Genomic DNA, 19,887 nt, shown 5'->3' on the forward strand with positions numbered 1-19,887 from the left:
ACAATGCCGATCCATAGGGGGCAAAAATGGACAGCAAACTACATACACATAAAGGAGAAACCGTTTTTCAAACATTTATGAAGCGCCTGCTGTGTGCAAGCACTGTTCTGCGTGCTGGGTATGCAGCAAGGAGGAAAGGACAGCTTCCTGCCCTGGAGCTTACAATATTGATACAGAACACAAGAGAAAAAATGCACACAAAGTTAGCCACATAAAGGAGAAATACAAAAGACAAAAAAGATTTACTGGAATTAAAAGTTAAGGAAGACTTCCTGTAGAAAAGGTCCAACAAGAGGAGCCTAGCAGCTCTCGTCCTTCCCACGTGGCAGCCCAAAGCGACGCCCGTCTCCCTAGCCCTCTCCCGCGATCAGCGTCTGAACTGACCAAGTCCCCGCCTCCGGCGGGGCGGGGCGGGGCGGGGCGGGGCGGGGCGGGGCCGCGCACGCGCGCCACCTGCCTCCCGGGGGCTCCAGCACCGCCGGAGAGCAGGCGGCCCATCCCACCATTCCTTGTTTCCCTCCTCCTCCCTCCCGCTCTCCGCCCCCTCCACCCCCGCCATGCCCCCGCCCCCACCGTGGACTACAAGCCCCAGAATGCCCCGCGGCAGGCTCCTTTCTCCTCCCCTCCCCTAACCGTCCCGTGCCGTTCCTCCGCCCCGCTCGGGGTAGACTGCACAGGCGGCGGCGGTGGCGGCGGGGGCCGTGGGCCAGGTGAGCGCGACTTCCGGAGGAAACGGCCGAGGCGACTGCTGCTGCGGGGCCGAGGAGGTGAGTGAGGCGGGGACTGGGAAGAGATCCCCGGGGGGCTAGAGGAACGGCTCCCGGGCGCTGGCCCGCGCGCCCGGGCCGGGGCCTCGGCCGTTGGTCCTCTGTCCGACTCCGGCTCCGGCTGCGCTCCACACGGCCGCCCCAGCCCCGATCTCACGGGCGCTTTTGTTCGGGCCCCCCGCGGGGTGGGCGCGCGGGAGATCGGGGCCGCGAAGGCACGGTCCGCGGCGGATCCTGTTACGGTAACAGGAGCGGGTCAAAGTCCGGCCACAGAACCCAGCCTGCCGCCCGCTGCAGCCTCCTCCCTCCCACGCCCGCTGGGGTCCCGGGGCCTCGGCCGAGGACGTAACTGTCTGGGGGGCTCCTTTCCCGGGAAGGGAGAGCCCCCGGGGTCGCCTGTCCGGGGGACTTGGAGCCTCAGACCCATCCCTTTGGAGGGGGGCGGGGTGTCGGATCAGGTGGGCCTGGGCCCTTCCTGCTGGACCGTTTGCCCCTTGAGGGGAGGGGAGTCTTCGGCCGCCCCCTCTCACTTTGGTCCCTCCCCAGCGTCTGGCACCTTACACACGCGTGTCTAGCGCCTAGAGTCGTTGACTGACTCATCGATTCTTACCGGGGGTGCGAAATGCAACCCACCCCATGAGGACTTTTGAGGAGAGCTCAGGACTAGGGCCCCTGGAGGATCTGAGGGGAGGTCAGAACTGGAACCCCAGGAGGACCCTGGGAGCATGGGAACATGGACCTGCTGAAGGTTCAAGCTGGAGCCACCGAGTCCACCTTCAGTGATTTATAAGGGAGGGCCAGGCAGCGTTCCCTGTCCTTGGAGGGCAGCCTTCGACTCTTCTCGCCCTGCCAAAACTCCTCCCACCTCCATCCCCACTCCCCCAAACCATTTTCCTTTCCCGTTTTTGTGTAAAACAACAACAAAAAAGTTAAAAGAATGAGGCTGTGAGTTAAAGGCCCTGATTTAGGGAGAAAACAGAAACCCAGTGACTTTAGAAAGCCAAGAAAAGATACCAGTGTGCAGCTTTTAGTTAGGAGGTCAGAAGTTATTTTGAAAGAAGAAAAATGTGAATTCTTATCAGAAATTGGGGAATGCCATATGTTCAAAGGAAATTTGGTCACCTACCTTTAAGGCATTCTTAAATGCCTGGTCAGTCTCTTAGGCAGGATCTTAATAATGAGTGTTGTCAGATTCAGTTTAAGGAGAGGCATTCTAGAGCAACTGATTTCTATCACTTATTTAGTATTTCCAATCCCAGGCCTGGAGAAGTTTTGAGGCTAGCTTACTTTATGTAGCAACAGTAGGTTCCTCTATGTCTTCAGCTTATGTCGGGAAAGCTGAGAGAAGTCAAGTTAAGTCTTATGGCTTGTATCCACTTGCTGGGAACTCTTAATGGAAAAGGGAATTATGTACTGTGGGATCTCTGGACTACATTACAGTTGAGTTGTATAGGATGGGGTTGTTGTTGTTCAGTAGTGTTGGACTCTTCATGACTCCATTTGAGGTTTTCTTGGCACAGATTCTGGAGTGGTTTGGCATTTCTTTCTCCAGCTTATTTTATAGATGAGGAACTAACGCAGAGAGGGTTAAGGGACTTGCCCAGCATCACACAGGTAGTAAGTGTCTGAGGTTGGATTTGAACTCAGGAAGAAGAGTCTTCCTGATTTCAGGATGGACATTCTGTCCACTGTGACACCTAGACCAGGAAGTTAGCTCCTTTCCTCTTCCCATCCCTTACGTCTTTAAGTCTCCCATTTGCCTGCTTTTGACTGTTTTGACCTATCAGCACACCTAATTAGAAAGCCTTTCTGCTCTCCATTCATCTTTCTTGGAGAAGCAACCGCAGAATTAGTTGAGATTTTGGAAATTTTCAAAGGCATATCATGAAGGGATGCTAATGAATGAACAGATCATTGTCGTCCATCAACTGGCAGTGATGATGGTATGGCAGCCACCCTGCTCATCCTGAACTAGAGTTTTTGATGGGGAAAAATCTAATATAAAAGGAAAGATTGCCCATAAAATGAAGAGCGGTTGGGAGAAATTGAAACTTTGTGTCTGTAAAGCCTTATGGGACCGATTTCTGGAACAGCAATGAAAGAATGTTAGGGGTACAGTGCAGTGTGGTATGGTGGAAAGAGTGGTGGTTGACCCTAGAGTCAGAAGACCTGGGTTCAAATCCCGCCTCTGATGCTTGCAAACTCTGTTGCCCGAACTGACTTGAGGTCCTTGAACCTCGTGGGGCTAGATGCCCTTAGAGGTTTCTTCTGCCTTTAATACTGTGTCCTCCACAATTGTTTCTCTTAATTTTCTGCATGTGTCGTGAGGCAATGTTCTTATGTTCAAATGAATACAGTGGCTCCTTATTGACTGAGGAATTAAATAGAAACTTTATCTTAACATTCCAGGGATAATCTGACTCCCCAGTACCTTTCCGGCTTTATCTTCTTGTGCTGTGTATCATATAATCTATATTCAAGCCAACCTGGATGTATTACTGCCCCCCATTCTCTCATAATGCCCTGCATTCCAGTAATGAACTCACAGCCTCTCAGCCTTCCTTCTATTGCCATCTCTGCTTGTTGAAATCCCCTTTCCTTCAAAGTTTGAGTCAGGTGCCACATCATACTTTCCCTATTCCCCACTCCTTCCTTCACTCTTCCTTCCATAGCTGGAACTGATCTCCCTCCTCAAATTTCTAGCGCCTTTCACTAGGTGAACACTTAATAGATGTTTCTTGAATTGTATCGTGATTCCTTTGGACTTAGGCTCAGGGCCAGCCATTCTTTCTGTAATGCTGTTGATTTCAGAAGTTCTGGGGATAAGGGTTCAGACTGCTAATTTTGATGAATATTACTATATTAAAGAGGTACTTATTAACAGATGTGTCAATGAATGCATTTAAAAAGCTATCCACCTTGAAATTCTAGTGGAAAGAACTATAAATCTTTATTTAGCCCCTTTATTCATTGCCATCTATGCTTTTGGTTTTCTGTTTACTGTCTGATGGGGGGCGGGGGGAGAAATACAAAAATACATAGTAGAATATGTTACTATTAGGGAAAAAACGTGGTAAATACAAAGGAGAGGAGGTCCAAAATACTTAGGAGAATTCGCAAAGCCTGCTTCCTTTAATGTTCTTTTTCTGGGCACTTGAAATTAATTCCAGACTAGCAATTAAGATCTGGACCTATGTCAGTGCAGGCCATGATGTGATCAGCAGGAGTAACTTTTCTTTCACCCTTCTTATTTTAAAATTCTCCTTGATAGAATGTGTGACGTGCCTTTGTAAATGAACTGACAAAATTAGTGCCCACTTTTTAATCTGTGGAAGCTCTTTTTAAAAAATGTTATATCCATATGATGGGATTTCTTTTTCAAGTTCAGTGGTGTTCAGCTTGCTTCCACAGGAATTAATTGAGTTATTTTGCGGTTCAGCTGAAACTAGATGAGAGCAATGCATTCTTGTAAGTTAATTGAATAAGTAAAACTACAGCCCTCTTTGGAGACGATACAGGAATGGACAATAACCAGTCATGTGACTAAAGGTAAAAGTCATTTTTCTTCTCTGGACCTCCTCCTCTTCTTTTAAGTATGGGTTGCTTATATGATCCCAGAACTCAGTTTTGTCATCAGATGACCTATTTGACTTTTTAGCCATGGGTAGTTTTTGGTAGTCATTCTTTTCAAATCATCAGGCAGATTTTAAGCTCCTGCTGTGTTCAGGGGCAGCAAGAGTGTACCGCCTGGGAGTCAGTAAGACCTGAGTTCACATGCTGCCTCAGACACCAGCTGGGTAACCCTGGGCAAGTCCCTTCACCCTGTTTGCCTTAGTTTCCTCATCTGACAAACCACTTTGGCAAGAGTTGGACACAACTGAAACTACCGAGCTGAATGGTTTTTAGGGGCGTGTGCCAGTCTTTGGGCAAGATAGAAATAAGCGCCATCCCTGCCTTAATAGCACTTATGTAGTAAGTAGGGACTCTGTGGCGCCAAGCAAGTAAATATCCCATAAAATGGAATTTAAGGGGGAGAGGCAGCATGTTGGCATGTGAGGTTGGAGGAGGGCAGATGAATTCACTTGGTAAGATTATGTTGCTAGTGACATCTTGTTAAACTTGGTCAGCAAGCACAGAATTTATCTCATGAAATAGGACTTTAAGGTATGTAAAGCTTTACTTGTTGATTTGATGATGATGATAATGATTAAGCCCTACCAACTCTCATTTATTTCCCCTTATTTTCCCTCTGTTCTAGCTTAACTGGACTCTTTCTTAGCTATTTGTTGAACTTAGTTTGCCATTTCCCACCTTTATATTTGCTTAGTCCACAAATACTTTCCCTTCCCATCATTCTATCATAATCTTATTGCTTATAGGCTGAGGTCATATAGTAACCCTCCTCTGTGAAGCCTTCCTTGATCCTTGATGTCCTTGCTGAATGTAGCTGTTGTTTCCTCAGATTTTTTTTCCTATGTTATATAGTCCGGATTTTACTTCTGTCCCTATCATGCTTTGCTTAGTCATTTATACCTCTCTGAGTATGTCATTTCCTTACAAGTAGAAAGTAATTTCTTCTTTGAAGGGTTTTTAACACAGTGCTTTGCCCATAGTAAGTGGTTAGCAAATGTTTATGAGTTTAATTTGTCAAAAATGTATACTTATTAACTGTGTTACCCCTAGTTAACTTGACCTCTCTGAGCCTCATTTATAATGAGAATAATAGTCTTAGTTCTCTGGTGGTTCTGTGTGTGACCAATGGGATGCTTCTAGGAGACAGCTGGCTGGGACGTTCTGGTCATAAAATGATACCACATATTTATTTAGCATCTTATGACTTACAGAATGCTATATAAATAAAAACAATACAAGTCTGTCTTCCACTAGCTCATTGTGGTGAAAGCTCTGCCATCAGAGAGAGAGCTCTGGCAAGCTGGACTGAGTTGGGCATGGTATGAGTACGGAGCTTACCCAGTTAAGTAGGGAGAGGCTCATCAACACGGGGTTGGTGACTAGGTGACAAAGTCTTTGGCAGCCAGGAAAGAAAAGGCTCTCCACATTTCTAGGACAACCACTCAAAGCAAATACTCTCTGAATGGTAGATGAGGGCAGCATCTTCACTTGCAGAAAGGTAACATGCTTTGAGTCCTGCATAGAAAAGGACTGATCTGGTCATCAGATTTATATCAGATTGATCACTTTGGGAATGACTTAAATAAAGGTCATAAAGTAGTAGACTTTTGACTGAGAATTTAATATGCTATACATATGTATAGCATATTATATCTTTACTCTTTTGGGTACTTAGTCTTGACTTCCTCCATTTCAGTCCTCCTGGTGTTTCATTATGTGGTGGAAAGTTTGGCTGTGCCAATGGAACCTGAATTTTGGCACATCCTACTAATCTGGAAAGACTTTGAATATGCCTTGGTGATGGACTGACTCAGTGCGTGTTGACTTAAGTTTGGACAGGGCCATAACCAGGTTGGACACAACAATAAATTTTTAGCCTCAGCAATTCTTATAGATAAACTGTAGCAGGGCAGATGCTTTTGTTGGTAGAAGGAGTTGTACTTGATGAAATCATTGGGGTTCATTCCTCAGAGTTGGAAGGGGTTCCAGAGACTCCCATCTGGTCCAGCCTCCTTTGGTTGTTTTTTCAAATGAGAAAACCAAGGCTCAGAAGGATTAAATTTCTTTCCCTGGGTCCCACAGGTAGTAAACATCATAGTGGGTCTTTTGAAACCAGGTCTTCTGACTCCAAGGTCATTGTTCTTTCTATTGTACGATGACATGTTGAGCTATCATTTGGAATCACAGACCATTCAGGGCTAGAAAATCATGACTTTCGGGAGCATATTGGTGCAATACCAGGAAAAGTTTCCCGAGAACGAGAGCAAATAGTCTGGGTCATTTCTTGAGTTAGTGAGTTGCCCTCCCTGGGCGTGTTCAAGCAGAGTCTGCATGATCATCATTTAGACTGAATTCTTCTGCAGAGGAGAATCACGTTCCGCTCTTTCAGATTTGATAATTCTTGGTTTTGCCAGCTAGGAAAGAGTCACAAAAGCATGACTAGGCTGTTTTCATGTGAAGCATGATAGCTGGCGTTTGCCTTGGGGCTTTCAGCCCTCCTGTACATTTGCTCATTTGAACCTCTCTCTTTCACAGTGGAAGAAGCTGGGGCTCAGAGAGTTATGGTCAGTCATACAGCGAGTGTGCTGCAGAGCTGGGTGCTCCTGCTGTTTATTGTGTGACACGGGGAGAAGGCAGCATGTTCTAGTGGAGGGGGTGCTGGATTTGGAGTCGGGAGATCTGTGTTCAGATTCTGGCTCTGCTACTTACTGTCCTTGTAATCTTGAGTAAATCGCTCTTGGCTGTAAAGTGGGGAGGTTGGATTCAGGAATGGGGAACCTGCCTCCTCCAGGCCAAATAAAGCACAACACGATTTGTTCTGTGAAGTTTGGATTCAGTCAAAGGGCCACACTTGAGGACCTAGAGGGCAACATGAGGCCTCAAGTCCCCAGCTTCCTCATCCCTAGTTAGGTGATTTCTAAGGTCCCTTTCAGCTCTAAATCTGTGATTCTGTGATCTATTCCTGTCACATGAGAATAAAAACATTTATATGAATTTGAAAAGGAAAAATACTACTTTAAGAGTATTGAACATTGACCCTGCCTTCCAAAATCAGAAGCCTTTCTTATACCACAGAGGTTTGTTATCAAATCCAAAGGAGAGATGCCTATTTTGAAAAATAGCAAGATACCAATAAACCTGAAAACTGACCTTTGTTGCCTCAGTAGGATTTTTTGTGAGAAATTAAGTGTTATTTTGTCAAAGTTTTTGTTTAGTAATATCAACTTGTGCTATTCAGATTTTCCACAAATTTAACAAAAGCTTAAAAATGCTCATGATCATTAAACATCAATAAGGTTGCTTTGTTAAATCTCTTTGATACCATTCTTATCTATTCTCCCTTTATGGAGAATGACTATCATTCATTCAGACCTGTAGAATGCAAAATTGTCCTGCGTGATTGTCATTTTAGTAAATGAGACTGCCAGAAAAAGTGAGCCACAGATAAAAGAGATTGGTTGAAGGGAAGAGAAAGACAGATTTATAACCAAAAATTTCTGAGGAGCTGTTTAAAGAGGAAGTGAAATTGTGGTGTTTGGTATAGGCAGACAAGGAAGAGACAGTTGGAACAGGACACTCTTCACACTAACACTTTGCGACAAAACTTCTCTGTTACATGTAAAGTGTCAAATGTGAGTTGTGACAGCCTGAGAGTTTTGACTTTTTAACTCAACATCTTCTACTTATTATATTTGACTAAAGAAAATAAAGTGATAGGAGATATACAATAGGGTACCAACAGAAAGTAAGTCTTCTGAATATTGGGCCCCAGTATTCAGTGATAAGTGTGAACATTGAATTTATGTTGAGCCAGCTAGTCAGTTTTGACATTATAATGTTCCTGGGTGCTTCATTTGGGTGCTTACAGAAAATAAAAACTAATCTTGAATCCCAGATCTTGGTAGTGAATGCTTGCATGATTTGTTTAAGGCTCGTTGTTATGTTGTTAAAATATTTAATTTCATTGCATTGGCTGGAAAATAGGACTCAAAAGTATGAATATGAGTGAAGCCAGTCAGTATTTATTAAGCATGTAAAATATGCTTAGTGCAGTGATAGGCTTTATAAGGGGAATATAAACATGGCCATGTGGGGAAAAAAAAAAGGCAGTCTTCTCTCTAAATCCATGCCTTCTGTCTTTGGAGGCGGAGAGCATCATGAGTCCTCTGAAGCGGTGGTTGATCTGAGACCCTCTGTCAGTCACAGTTGTTTATCTTTACAATATTGTTGCTATTGCATTAATTGCTCTCCTTCTGTAGACCAAGAAGTCAACCTTTTTTGGTATTATAGACCCCTTTTGCAGTTTAGGATCCCCTTCTCAGAATACTTTTAAATGTTTCTAAGTACATAAAATAAAACAAAAGGGTTTCAAAAGAAATGAAAGATTAGTGAAAATAAAGATGTGATTTTTTCATACTTTATTTCACAGATTCTCTGAAATCTGTTCTATCCACTGGTTCCAGGTTAAGAGCCCCGGTGTAGAAAGAAAAGAGAGGTTCATGGAAAAAGGCTTGAGGTAGGAGGGGTTGTGACAGGGATGAAGTTTCAACAAAGAAGACTGAGAAGGAATGCTCAGAAAGGTGGTAGACAGTAGGAAACCCAAGAAAGGGCATTGGCACAAAAACACAGGGAGAAGGTAATCACCAGTGACAGATACTGCAGAGAGGTTCAAGATGAGGAGTGAGGAAAGGGGATTAAGTTTGGTAACTTTGGAGAGATCAGGTCTAGTTGAATGATGGGATCTGAAGCCACATTGTACAGTTAGAAGAGAGGAGTGGGAGTGCAGAGTAGGTTTTTCAAAGTTTAGCTGAGAATGGGAGAAGAGATGTTTAGCAGGAACATTGAAACCTAGAAAGTTTTTTTTAAGAATGAGGGAAACATGGCCATGCTTGTAGCTACTCAGAAGGAGTTAGTAAATAAGGAGAGTTTGAAGATAAGAGAGGGGAGGGGGATGATAGAAAGGGCAGTCTGCCCCATCATGATGATAGGGATCAGATCAGATTAGGGTTAGGAGGGACTTTAGAGAATGGCTAGACCCAAACCACCTCTAACTGAAACTCAGCCCAATGGAGGAATTTACCCAAGATTTCACACGCTATGCGGAAGAGCTGTGTGATTTGAGCCTAACTCTTCTGTCTTCGAATTTATTGCTTTTCCCAAATACTGCTCTGCCTCTTAGAATGAAAGCATGTTTTGTGCACATCATCCAGACAACTAAGGAAACAATGTAATAATTGGCCTACATCGTATAGTGCTCTTTAGTAGACTTTATGAATTCCAGAATTCTGACTGAATGGGGAAGTCCTAACAGTGATCTAAAGCATTTGGTAAAGAAATACTTTTTAACTTGTCTGGGCCTCTCTCAAGGCTATGTAAGCTGGGAAAATGTGCGAAGGCAAATGTGCTAGGTAACTGTTCTCTCTTAACCAAAAGAGATTTACGGTGCTATAGTGAAGAGTGTGGTTACTGTTGTTTCTAACTTATGAAATCAGAGTTGTTTTTGTCCCAATCTGGGTGTGAAGCAAACAGTTTTAAAAATTTTGCTGAGTTATTTGCTCAATTTATTACTTCCCAGAGGTAGCAGACTTTTCTTGGCCACAACTCAGTTTCATTGATATGGAATGTTGGGGAAAAGGGGCAGGAGGGAAATGAGGTGTAAAACAACTCCAGGGTGAGTGATGTAGAAAACATTTAGTGGAAACAAAATTTAATCTTACAAAATTTTAGGAAGAAATCTATTATTGTTTGAGATTTTGTAAATAGGAGACAAGTTTGGCACATCAGTTATGGAAATTTGATACTTTTGAATCTCTAAATTCTACAATTTGTGTCGACAATTAGGACTTAATGGATGAGCCTTCTCAATATCCTAGGCTTGTAATGCCAGAAAGGAGTTCTATTTAGGTCTCTGTTTTGCATTTGAAAGGTTTTGCCTTTCACGCTTCTTTGTGATCTTTCACTCTTCTTGTGATCAGTTCTTCAAAATAGATTTCTGTCTAGAGTCATTGACAGTGAGTCCAAAGATTTGAAGTTTTTAGGAGACCCTTTGCCATTCCCTGCAACCCTGGGTAAATCAGTTCACGTCTCTGGGCACCAGTTTCCTTGTCTGTCAGTTGAGTCTATGAGAGGACATTTCCAACCAATTAACAAGTATTTATTTATTTTTTTCTTATTAAACACATTTTCACATTAGTCATGTTGCATAGAATATTAAAACAAATGGTAGAAACCATAAGAAAAACCAAACCAAAACATACCAAAATAGAAAATAGTTTGCTTCATTCTGAGTTCTGACTTTATAGTTCTAACTCTGGATTATGGATGGTATTTTGCATCAAGAGTCCTTTGGAAATGTTTTAGGTCCATGCATTGCTGTGACAGTCTAAATCTGTTATAAACAGTCCTCACACACTGTGGCTTAACAAGTATTTATTAAGCATCTACTATGTGCCAAACACTGTTAGGCACAGGAAGTACTGAAATTCTTTTAAATAGGAGCTCTTGAATTAAACAGTGTTTTTTTTTTTTTTTTTAGGGGAGTGGGAAACAAGGCTAATAAGAAATATTCAAACTACTTAGATCCAAGGTTTCTCTAAATTTTAAAGATGAAACCAAGGGTAGAGTAATATTTTTGAATTACAAGATTCTACTTGTTTCCACAAAGATTTTTGCCTCCATACATTGGGGGTTAAGATGACCTGAGTTTTTTTCTAGCTCTATCAAATATTTTTTGCTCTTGAATTTAAAATAGTTAAACTGCTTAGAATTTTTAAGAGTGATATCCTAGATTTCGGTTGTGGTGTTTCTTGAGAGGAACTGGACCAGCATGAAATGTTTCTACTTTTTATCAGTGAACCACACCTCTTCAGATAGCTATTCATAATACCACTCAATGTTTACCATGTTGGCCATAAGCAATGCAATGTTTAACTAAAGGGAGGTGCTGACTTTTCTTAGAGGGGAAAATTAATACTGTTTTTTATGTTAACTTTCCTGTAGAATGTTAAGCTTCTAACAGTTTTGGTTAGAAGTTTTTTGAAATTTCTAAGTCTAACTTAACTGAATTGACTCTTAAATTAGGAAGTTAAGCTACTTTATTTAAAAGTAAAGGTCTTAATTATGTTAACATATGAGTCTTTATATTGTTCCAGGTTCTTTTATGATCTCTACTCTATGTACATATTTTTAATATAGCAGTAAGCTGCTCCAAACTTGTTTTGTGACCTGGAACTCTGACTTGTAGCTGAAATCTCCCATGTTTTTTCTCCCTCTCTAGAATGTGAGCTCCCTGAGAGCAGATTGATTTACTATTCTCTCTGTATCCTCAGCACTTAACAAAGCACTTTGCACATAGTAGGCCCTAAGTAAATGTTTTTTAATTCATTCATTCTGCAGTTTTGGTTTAGTGTATTTTGGTTAAAAAGGGTTTTCTTTAACCAACCAACTCTAGATGGGAGGGTGTTGGATTGATTTGACATGTATTTTTGAAGTCCCCTAGGGTTAGAATTGGGATTGATTGTAGAATTCCACCTGCTGTGAGCCTCATGCCCCCTTGTCAGCATCAGCTCCCCTCACTTCCCAGGTTTGTTCCAACAATAAAATCAGTGTGTAAAGATGGGCATCTCTTCTAGTTTTCTTTTATGTATATCTCCAAGGGATGTAGTCCAAATTCTTGTCATTTTTAACTGACCCAGATTGACTTTTTAAGACAAGTAACTAAACCTTTTGAGTTTGTCTGTGCCTTTTTAGGGGATATGAATTTGTCACTTAAGAATTTTAAATCTGACTTGTGAAGAAGCTCTTTATAATTTGTCTCATTCATCATGATAGATCAAGGACAAGGTAAAGAAAAATTCTTCTAAACTATAGTTTCCTTTGTTTGCCACCCCTGTACTGATGGTATCATAGTGATGAATATGTCAGACAAATGATTGAGTGATGTTGGTGGACAAGCATTTATTGTATGTTTAGTTGTTGCTAGGATACAAAGAAAGGCAAAAGGGCAGACCTTGCCCTTCAGGAGTACGCTGTTTAATGGGGAAGACAGTGTGTAAATAACAAGGTACATGGCAGAGCTGCACAGAGAAGGTGGTAGTTAACCTTGGAGAAGCAAGCATCAGCACTCGGAGGTGACTGAAGCCGGAAAAGCTGAAGTACAGACGTTTCCTCCCAACACCCCAGGGCACTCTCTCAATCCTCTGCCTTTCTGCCCTTGGGGAGAGTGGACTCAAACTTAAAATAGCTTCTACAAAGTATTCATCCAGCCAGCTTCACTTCAGAATGCAGCACAGCTGATGGATAAATCGGGCTCCATCCTCTTGGCCTTTCTCTGTGTCTCCAGCACAGTGCCTGGAATGGAGGAGTAAACACTTGAAGATATTTTGTTAACTAAGAAATGGAAACTGAAGGCGTTGGTGGCCATAGTTTGGCAAATGAAGAGACAAATTACTTTGGATGAATGTGATGGCATACTCTTGTACTGTAAGAGATGAGGAGGGGGAAAGTTTCAGAGGAAACTGGGAATGCACTTGGGATGTGTCCACAACGTTGAGAAAGGTCCTGGAGGGTAGAGTGTTTCATCTCTGCACCTAGTGCAAGTGTTAATAAAAGCTTTAATGGCTTAAACACTAACTTTTGGAAACACTCTGTATGTGTTTGTTCATTTATTGATGGATTCTCCTTTGTTTGTGATGCATTGCTGTCTACTCCTACCTGTCATCAGCCTCTCCATTGTCTTTTGGGTGACCCTCAGTTTCCCAACTCTGTCCATTTGTACTCTCTCTCAAAGAAAGACAAATTACAGAACATCTCAGTCAGTAGGTCTAACTGTGAATCATTGTCTGGGTTACAGGCATTTTTCCCCTCTTATTTTTTTGTGTGGATAATTAAGCCCAAACTCCAGAAGTGATTGTGAATCTTGTCTAGGACAATCAGCAGTGTTCTGGGGCATGATAGTCAGCTCAGTGTTATCTGTAAACAAGGACACGTGGAGCATCCAGCCATTTCACCTTCCTTACTTGGTATCAGAACTCCTCTATGACAGGGGAGAATACTTTGAGGGAACCTGTCTCTGATTAAAAAGTCTTTTTTTATTTCACTTAATAGTATTTTGTTTTTTCCAATTACATGTAAGGATAGTTTTCAACATTGACTTTCATGAGATTTTGAGTTCCAAATTTTTTTCTCCCTCCTTTCTCTCCCCTTTCCCCAGATTGCGTGTAGTCTGATATAAACTATACATATACAATCATATAAACATATTTCCACATTAGTCATATTGTGAAAGAAGTGATTAAAAGGTCTTGAACACATTTGAGCTATGCAGGCAGCAGGGTGGTATAATAAGAGTACTGGACCTGCTTAGTAAATGTTTATTGACTTGAATTGTATTGTTCAGTGAAAAGAGACTTTAAGTAGTGAAGGTAGAGTAGTGCCACAGTGATTCTGCTCCATTCTTGTTTGGGCCTGAATGAGTTAGTGATGAGAGACTTTGCAGTCCAGCCTGTTCATTATCTGAAGGGAGCATTAGTCCTCTAGAAATTGACTGCAGGCTGGTGATGCTTGTTGGATTATAAGTCTGGATCCCTGAAGTTCACGGTTCCCCCTGAAAAATACTCTGTAATCACATATCAGGCAGCTGGCAGGCTCTGCTGTATTAGAGGAGTTTGCAAAATCCACTTACCCTTTTTTAAGCTATAACTACAGTTGAAGCACATTATTTTCAACAGCTATCAGTTCGAACTGAGATTGGAGTTAACAGGATAGAAGCCCCCAAAATTGAGACATTAAATTACCCTATTGTTATCCTATTCAGAATTTTCCTTTGTAACTAAAATGACTAATTTGGTTGCATGTGGGGAACTGATTCCAAAATTCACTTGTACTCCTCCCTATTAGCATTTTCTCAGGTAACTTATTGAATTTCTTCTTCTCTCCCCCCCTCCTCCCAATGATCCCCTTTCTTTGAGTCTTAACTCAGTGAAAACTTTTTTTGCTTGATGAGTTTTCTTGGGAATAAGAAAAGTGAAGTTTTATTTTTAATCTGTATTTGAGAGGCAACATGATACAGTTCACCGCCCCCTCCCCCCCCATTCAGAGTGTGACCTTAATCTCTCTGTGCCCCAGGCAGCTCTCCTTTCTACTCTCCCCTCACATAACCACTCAGTTGCCAAATTGTCATCCGTCCCCTTCTTTCTAATTTCACATAGCCCAGGTCAGGGTCTCATCACTTTTCTCTCACCTGGACTATTTCACTAACTTCCTAATTGGTTCCTTGCCTTGTGCCTCACCCCATTGCAATCTATTCTCCACACAGTTTCCAAAATGGTTTTTCTAAAGTTCAGCTCTGATCATGTCACTTCCTCTACTTAGTCAACTCAACTCTGGCTTCCTATTACCATCTAGGAACAAATAGAAACTTTTCTATTTGACACTTAAAGACCTTTTTCCCACATGCCTTTCCAACCATACTACTCTTCCTCTCCTTCAAACACACTGAAATCCAGACAGACTGTTTTTCATGCTTTTCTTGTGCTTGGCACTCCACTGTATGTGCTTTGCATGAGCTGTCCCTCCTAGCTAGAATGCATATCCTCCTCACTTGCTTCTTGGAATCTCTAGTTTCCTTTGAGGTTCAGTTCACATGCCCCCCCCCCCCCCACCAATTATATTCTAGCTGTTTTGTACAGATTATATTTCACAGCTACTATACCTTCCCATATTGTCTTCTTCAGTTACATTGCAAGCTCTTAGAGGACAGAGACTTTTCCCACATTTTTGTCTTTGCCCAGCACCCGGCACACAGGATCTGGGACATAGTAGTTACTTAGTAAATATTTTTTGTTGCATTGACAGTGTTCTCTCTGCCAATGAAATAATAAATCTAGTCCCCAAACTGAAAATTTTAAATTTATTGCTAATTTTTATTTTTGCTCAGCAGATACTTCCAAACAAACCATGTTACAATGTACATTCCCAGCCCCCAGTTTACTGATTGTTTATAGAAAGAAGGGATGTGTTTTTTAACTTTTTGTAGGACTAAAAAAGGGACAAGGAGGCATCTAGGTGGCTCAATAGATGGAGCACTGGGCCTGGAGTGAGGAAGGCCGGAGTTCAGATTAAGCCTCAGACACTCACCTGGGCAAATCATTCAACTTCCATTTATCTTAATCCACTGGAGAAGGAAATGGAAACCGCTCTAGTATTTTTCCCAGCAAAACCCCATGAACTGTCCATGGGGTCATGAAGAGTCAGGCAGGATTGAACAACAACATTGTTTTGAGGAATATGGGGTTGGTATCATTGGAGTCAGACTCACAGGAATAAGAGAAGCTGGAAGGGAAAACATTGGACCTATATGGCTGGAACCAGAAGATCTGATTTTATTGTCTTAATTCTGTCATTACTAAGATCTGAACCATTGGGCATGTCACTTGAATAGTTTCCTAATCTGTAAAATGAGAATAATAACATTTATATTACCAACATAAAGGGTGATAATGTAAGGAACCTCTTTAAAGTACTATTAAATGTGAGTTATTATTAATTATCGTTGGGACTTTATTGGTCGTTGAGGCCAAATCCCTCATTTTACAAATGGAGAAACTGAGGCTCAGAGGTTAAATGATCTATTCAAAGTCATATAGCTAGGAATTCAGAATGGTTGGGACTTAGAACTAAGCTGGTGTGGTCTGTTTAAAATTTCCTAGTACAGGACTCCACCTCCCTCTCCCCTATTATATTATTTTCCCAAGATCACTAAAGTTTTGTTTCTTAGCAATAAACTGTTTTCAGTCTTCCAGTTTTAAACTAAAAAAACCTTTTGGGAAAAAAACTGAGCTCTTTATATTTACTCAAGATCTGACATGGTCCTATTCTCAGTTAATCATCAACCAGGCAGCTCAATTTTCCATGCTCATGGAATTGTCTAACATTTTTTCTTGTCCTGGTGCTTAATCTCCCACAACAGCAGTTTTTGGTTAGGTAATGGAAAATCTTTATGATAGTTGTCCTCTGTAAATGCTAAAATTAAAATGCCTTTACTAAATCTACTAATTTGAAGATTTCCCTGTCAGTGAATGAATGCCAAAAGGCTGTTTGAAAGCTTACCCAATGCATTTCTCATCTTCCAGTCCTTGTTGGCATTAGTCTGGTTTTTTTGGTTTGTTTGTTTTTGTTTTGTAACTCGTACATTTTTAGACGTAAGGAGAAGCAAGATTCTTTTTCCTCAGCGGTATCTTAGCGTGGCAGAGAGCAGAAGTAAAGGAAACAAGGCCAAGAGGAATATTAAGAGGGTATCTTTAGGTTGAAGTAACTAGAAAAATGGGACAATTAGATGACACAATGGATAGAGTGCTGGCCTAAAGTCAGGAAGACTCTTCTTCCTGAGTTCAGATCTGTCCTCACACTTATTAGCTGTGTGATCCTGAGTGGATTACTTCACTGTCTCAGTTTCCTCATCTGTAAAATGAGCTGGAAAAGGAAATGGCAAACCACTCCAGTATCTTTGCCAAGAAAACCCTAAAGGGGGTCACGAAGAATTGGACACAACTGAAAAATAACTGAATAAAAACAACTAGAAAAAAGAATTTGCAGCTGTACTGGAAAGAGGAGAGGCAGGTGGTTTCTAGGACTAACTGGGACTTGCCATCCATGTGTACGTCTCCACCTTCTTTTCCTGCCCTAACTCTGCTTTCCACTGGGTGGCAGCAACTTTCCAGTTTTGAGTAACTAAGCAATTCCATTGGTCCTTTGTGGTTCGGGTATCTGGGCTGGTAGGTGGCACAGTCAATAGAGTGCTGGCCCTGGAGTCATGAAGACCTGAGTTTAAATTCAGCCTCAGATATACTCACTAGCTGTGTGACCCCGTTTGCCTCAGTTCCTCATCTGTAAAATGAGCTGGAGAATGAAATGGCAAATACTCCAGTATCTTTGCCAAGAAAACCCTTAATGGGGTCACAGAGAGTCAAACATGACTGAAACAACTCAACACCAAATTTCAGGCATCTGGTCAGATAGTCATGTGTTTGGAGATGTTTTTATTTTTAATATAATAAAATGTGTTGCGTCACATAAATTGAGTTTGGTTGTGGTGAATGATTGGTGAATCTCTATAGTCTGTGTGACAAGATATTTAAATTTTTTGAATTGATATTCATGAATGATATTCGTCTATAGTTTTGTGTTTTGTCCTTCCCTGGTTTAGGTATCAGAGCCATATTTATCTCATACAAGGAATCAGACAGAAATTTGTGTAGTATTGGTACTAATTGGTCTCTAAAAGTTTGATAGAATTCTCCTGTGAATCCATCAGGAAAGACCATGGTTTGGTATCTTTGGTAGTTTCTTTATAGCTAGTTCTTTTTCTGTGTTTGAATAATTTAAGATCTCTATTTAGTCTTCTATAAATTTGGATGTTTTGTATTTTTGAAGGTATTCTGTCTCTTTTAAATTCTTAGTTTTGTTAGTATATAACTGTGCATAATAGAGTAAGGTTTAAAAAATAAGGGTTTTTTATTCATGTCTACTATTTTCTACATCATCTTAGTTATCCCAAATATCCCTTCCACAACTCCTTCCAGAGAGCCATCCTGTGTAAAAAATAGTCCTTTTTAAAGACAAAAAAGAAAAAAAAAGAGGGAAAAAAAATCATCACAACTGATGAATATATTGAAAAAGTCCAAAAACATGTGCAGTGTGTGACATCCTAACTCCATGAAAGGATAGGTTGTGAGTATCTTCTCATATCTCTACATTTGAGCCCTGCTTTGTCTTGATAATTTTGTAAAACTCACTTTTGGCTTTCTGTAAATGTGGGTGGTTCTCTACTTCATTCTGTATCAGTTCATGTAGATCTTTCCATGTTTCTCTGTATTTATCATATACATAGTTTCTTATAGCACAGTAATAATCCATTACATTTATGTACCATGCTTTATTTAGCCATTCCTCAGCTGATGGGTATCTACTTTGTGTCTTATTCTTTGCCATTACAAGATGTGCTGCTATAAATGATTTGATATAAATGAGGTAACTGCCTAATAGGTTCTGATAATTATTTTTATTTCTTCTGGTTATGGTTTTTTTTTTTTTGGTTTCACATTTATATGTTATTTGTCACCCCATCCTTGTGAGTCACTGTTTGATTTTATTTTTAGATCTGTAGTGCCTAGTACAGTCTTTGTACATAAGAGGCCCTTAATAAATTCTTGTTGATTGATTGATAGGGAAACATGAATAATCTAGTTTGACTGGAGAGAAGACTTAAAGAGATGTGTAGTGAAATAAACGTGGCAAAGCAGGTTTTTGTCAGATTCTAGATAGTTTTGAATGCCTGGTTATAGAGTTAATTTTTTATTTGGAAGGCATTTTAGACCGCTGGAGGATTTTGATCAGACTTGTACATTATGGTAGACATGAAGATTAGAGGTAGAAAGAGTAATTATGAGGCTGTCATAGTAAGCTAGGCAAGAGGTTATGAATTCCTTGTATCTTGAGTAGGATATTTGCAGTGAGAGTATAAATGAGGGTTCCCATAGCGAGTGAGGACTAGAGTTGGATTAAGACTTGAGCTTTCTGACCCATAGGGTTTTAAAATTCAACTTCTCTAGTTCACCTTCATTTGTGAATGTGCCACCATCCTTTCCTTGTAGAACAACCATCTTTTAAAACGAAGAAAAAAGGAAGAAGTGTAGTAACTAGTATATATGTATATAACCAGTATATTGTATATCATGTATGACTAATATATATGTTACATATGTACCCGGAGTCTGATAGTATATTTTCATTGTTCTTTTGCCTGTCCACCATACCACACCTATCCTTGAGTTTGCAAGGGAAATAGAAGCAGTTGTCAATATTTTCAGAAGTGTTCCTGTGTCCTGACCTCTAGTTATGTAGTCTTTTCCATAGATCATAACCACTGAGGAGAAGGTAAGTAGATTCTCTTGATATCATCGCCAATTACTGACCCATAGCACTCTGCATATTCTTTCTTGTTATGACTGATTTGTTAAATCTTGCCTTCTTCCAAAAAAAATGTTCATAACTTTATCAAAGACTGTCTCATTGATTGTCAAAGTGTATCTTTGACACTGTCCATATGATTTTTTATTTCCTCTACATACAGGTTCATAATTTTTTCCCAGGTGATTAGATTCTGCCTTTAGAAAATGGCTGACATCACTTTTGGAATATAGGTTGCAGTAAATAATTTATTAAGTGGTGTATGTTACAGTACAGTACACTCAAATGTTTGTTGCCAATCAAGGTGACAGGGTCAGTTTCTCTTGTACCATTGCATAGAGAGAAGAGGTGACAATTAATTAGGACTTAGTATATGCTTTGGGGGCAGTTAGGTGGTGCTGTGGATAGAGTGCCTGGAGTCCCTAAGACTCATCTTCATGAATTCGGTTCTGGCCCCAGATACTAGCATCGTGATCCTGGACAAGTCACTTAACCTTATTTGTCTCAGTTTCCTCATCTG

At 40.9% G+C, this 19,887-nt stretch overlaps 1 protein-coding gene across 3 annotated transcripts in view; it reads left to right on the forward strand.

Moving 5' to 3' along the window:
- Nucleotides 1-620: 620 nt before the first annotated feature.
- PHACTR4 (phosphatase and actin regulator 4) overlaps nt 621-19,887 on the forward strand; it is a 126,406-nt gene continuing 107,139 nt past the window's right edge. Inside the window, exon 1 of one of the 3 annotated variants that reach the window (XM_072609576.1) lies at nt 621-767. The gene's annotated coding sequence lies outside the window, so the exon portion shown is untranslated. The remainder of the gene's footprint in view (nt 768-19,887) is intronic. The other 2 variants (XM_072609570.1, XM_072609571.1) reach the window with 2 other exon arrangements.

The sequence above is a fragment of the Notamacropus eugenii genome, chromosome 5 (genome assembly GCF_028372415.1).
Source record: "Notamacropus eugenii isolate mMacEug1 chromosome 5, mMacEug1.pri_v2, whole genome shotgun sequence".
NCBI classification, from domain to species: Eukaryota; Metazoa; Chordata; class Mammalia; order Diprotodontia; family Macropodidae; genus Notamacropus; species Notamacropus eugenii.